Here is a 4,094-nt window from a genome sequence, read left to right on the forward strand (position 1 = left end):
CGACTGCGGTGGTGTTTGGCACGGGTATAGCACAGAGAAGCTTTCTTCCTCCTTCCTCTGTGCTGCTTTATAGCTGGCGCTTCGCTGGCCTGGCTTTCACAGTTTTCGTACTCCGCGCCAGCGGGACCAGTATACGGCCTCCGGTTCTTACCTAATAGTACGTCATACACAGACAAGGTGCCCGGTTGGGTTTCGGTATTGCTCCTTTTTGCTTATTATAAATTATTTTCAAATTTCCTGAGCATTTCAGCTATTGGGCTCGTGACAAGAGCGTCTCAGGAACATAGAAATATCACTACCTTGACATGGTCGAAAAATCGCCGAAGTTGGCTTTTAAGCTATGCACAGACTCGCCCAACGGTACACACTTAACAGCACCATCACGTTCGAATGGTGAAGCAACTATATATGGACTCCATTACTGTAGCATTTTTCCCGTCCGCTGCTGTTCGAATACCCCTACCACGACGACTTTCTGTGCGCCATCGCGGTACGACGGATTCATGCTCCAAAGCATAACTCCCCTCGACCTGTGACGAACGGCGAGTGTAAAAAAAGCGGCTGTCCGTCAAGCGGAAACGGAAGCAGCGAGCAGTCGAAACCTATTTCAGGTCGTCGTCCGTTCACCACCGCTCGGAGCCCCAAACGGCTCGCTGTCGAGCACGGTGAAAGCACGCACGCTTTCGGGAGTGGTCTCCGACAACTTCTTACGTGAGCACGCTTTGCTCTTTCCCTTCGATTCATTCGAGGATACGCCTCATACATTCTTCTTTCTTCGAACGGACCACCAACCTGTTACGTAGGGTTCATAAAAACAACGAAAAAGAAATTAGGCGGTCGTTTCTTCATTGGTTCTCGGAAGCTGACGTTTCCTACAGCTGAATATCAGCGGTTTTATGCGGTAGCGTTCACGCAAGCAACCACGAGCCCTTTTGGAAAACAAGGCGAGATTCTGATACCATGCATCCGCTCAGGAAACAGTTGTGTTGGCAGACTTGACGCGCACTTCGGAACGAACCTGTTGCAACTCGCGTCTTCTCGATAAATTTCGCCCTCCCTATATACTAATGCGGCAAGACAACAGACATGGCGACGAGGAGAACAGTGCCGCTAAGTCCCAGGAGTGAAAAGAGATCGCTATGTAACTCACGCTCAGGTGATAGTTGCGTCTTTCAGCCTCCGCTTTCGTCCGCTTGGAGATGATGTGCCCGCTAAACTTTCCACCCAACGCCAATGCGCGACAATTATTGGCAGTTGATATATTATAGTTTGCCATGTTGGCAATCCGCTGTGTTGGGCGTCATGGCAATGGCATGGCGGCTTACGTCACATCAAGCGGTTATTCGCGCGCCGATTAATTGGCCTAAGTATAATAACGACGTCACCGGAATGTTGTTGGGTCTCATTGCATGAATGGCGAAGGAACCAGCACGCAATCTACAGACAACACTAACGTGACATCGTAAACTTAATATTTTGCCGTGTTCTTCTCATGAAATTCTGAATATTTTCTCGTCTGTAAATAGCGTTCTTTCATTTATGTTCCGCAGTTCAGTGACATGTTTTCTTTTCACGTTGTATAATATATAAATAATAAGGAGCCATGTTCTCGGTGTTCATTTTCTCAGAAACCAGCGGAATTTTATCGGAGTTACGGCGTTTATCGGAGTTTCTTTCCCGTAAATCTCCAATTTTCCGCAATTCGGAGTTTTGCATAATTCTCAACGTCTGAAAATTTCAAATCAATTCATATCTGAATACCGAATTATCAAAACACACAAGGTACATTTTATTTTTTCCTAGAGCGTTTGAATGGACAAAAGACATATATACACAAGCGAAACACCTGAACACCGAACACCCTTAATCTCTGTATGAAACTTTAGCTCGAAGCTTATTGTAAAGCATACTTTGCGACATTGTTGTCAATAATCGAAGCGCGCCCCTTTTTATTGACGACTCTCGGCTTTGAAAACGTCCTTTCAACGTTAGCGCTAGGATGAGGAAGCACTAGAAGAATCAGCGGCAATACACTCACCGCTCGACATTACGAAGTCTCCGTAACGTCAGCGATTCGACAATGTTACTTATATCATGTCACTCGCAAAATCGCTCAGGAGCTGACTCAAGTCGTAAGTTTTAACGAAGCACTTATTGAAAATAGGCACATAAGTTTCGAACGCGTAGGCAGCCTCACATTTGGGTTCACAATTTCAACCAAATACGTAACCGATTCTTAAGTATACTGTAGATCAGCGTACAAGTTCCTCTCAAATGTCTGTCTCCAGTTTTCGACAGTATGCGGTACAGTCTGCAACAGCAGTTGATCCTTGTCAAGGAGGTCGAACAGACGTATGACATATGACGCGATGACTTTAGGTTGGCCATTCACTGGTTAGTGCGTACAAACAAACTCCCATTCTGGGATACTTTCTACATCAAGTTCCTCTATGATTGAGACCATGGTCATTAAAAAGACTCCTGAGCTTCTCACACTTCGTCCCCTTGGCTTCATCGCTTCTCAAGAAAGAAAAGTTGGCACGTCAGTAGTCCAAAAGATCTTCTAGAGCTTCAGAAAAAGAGAACTTGATGGTCAAACACACCATACCAAACTTACGCCGCAGATCCAGCCACGATTTCAAGCTGGATGAAAAGTACAAAACAATATCTTGAACTATACGTTGAACCAGCCCGCCCTGATTCCTTTTTCCAGAACGTTGTTCAGTATGTAGCACGGATATTTCGAGTGAACCACCTTGAATTCGGGGTTTAAGAGCTGCAAGTCCTTGTCAAGCTTCTTTATCTAGAAAGCTGGGTCAGAGCCCAGTGCAACTACGTTGGCTAAGGTCTTTCGAACCTTCTGAAGGGCGGTTTGTATTAACATGCCATTTGGTACTGCGTTACACTGGGGCAATATTACAGCGAAAGCTGTCATTAGATCACAACTCGGGTTACGCCCGGCACCGCAGTTGTCCGCCGCCACCGGTATTCGAACCACTATTGCGAAATTAAAAAAAAAATGGCCCCGTACCTGCATGTTAATATGCGAATATCGTCGAAAAACGGTAGTCTTGCGTCTGGAGAGATTGAACAAAACGTTTATTGTATGTTCTGCGCAAGAAAATCGGTGAATGGTATTCTGGAGGCGCTGCGTTAGATTGCCTCGAGCGTGCAGCGGAGGCGAACGAGCGCATCAAGTCACGTCACACGTGATACATAAGTGCCGCCTGGCAGCGTTCTTGTAAACCGAAGCACGTGGTTCTGAGACGGGTGTGCGCGCCCGTCTCAGAGGTGACAAGGTGTAGAACAAGAGGCGACGGGTAGGTGCCACCACCATCGCGTCTTAGCAAAGCGTTGGAAACGCTCACCTTTCCGTACAAGCGTTTTATGGTCAGCGCAGCGTGATAAGCGCTAAAGTCCTTAAAATTATTTATGTCTTTTCTAGTAAAAGATGCACATGCAAAATATATATATTGTTGTTGTTGTTTATTCAAAAATAGATACATTTTTATGAATACATTTTTTGCATGTCAAATGAACAATCGGAGGTCCCAAAGTGAAAACTGTCAGGGGGACCTCCTAACAAAAAGTAAAAAGAGGATTTGCGTTTTAGTCAGCAAACAGCGATGAAATCACGGCAATATTTAAAAGAAAATGGTGCAAAAACGTAGGGCCATATGAGCAATAGTGAAAATGTGCTTGAAACAAAGAAACCCAAAAGAAAACATTCAAGTCATGAGTCATTTAACAATAAGACCTTCAAGCGCTTACTAAAAGAGTACATTGAGCATGATTTGAGATCGACAGGCAGCATGTTCCACAGTGTTATGCATGAAAATCTTGCCGTCATTTGACCATAGTTGGTGCGTACTTTAGGAAGAAGTAGATTGCAGTTAGCTGAAAACCTCGTGTCGTTAGTATTTACAAGAGTAATTCTCGAGAAACTGGAAATGTGTAATTCATTATTAAGGATACGAAACATGATCATTAGAAATTTGTAGCTAAAGAGTTTATGGAGAGGTAAAATGTTCATGTTGCTAAAAAGGGAGGCTGATGGTGATGAAAATGGTTTGAAAGTAATGAGTCTCAAAGCT

The sequence above is a fragment of the Rhipicephalus microplus genome, unplaced genomic scaffold (assembly GCF_043290135.1).
Source record: "Rhipicephalus microplus isolate Deutch F79 unplaced genomic scaffold, USDA_Rmic scaffold_277, whole genome shotgun sequence".
Taxonomy (NCBI): Eukaryota; Metazoa; Arthropoda; class Arachnida; order Ixodida; family Ixodidae; genus Rhipicephalus; species Rhipicephalus microplus.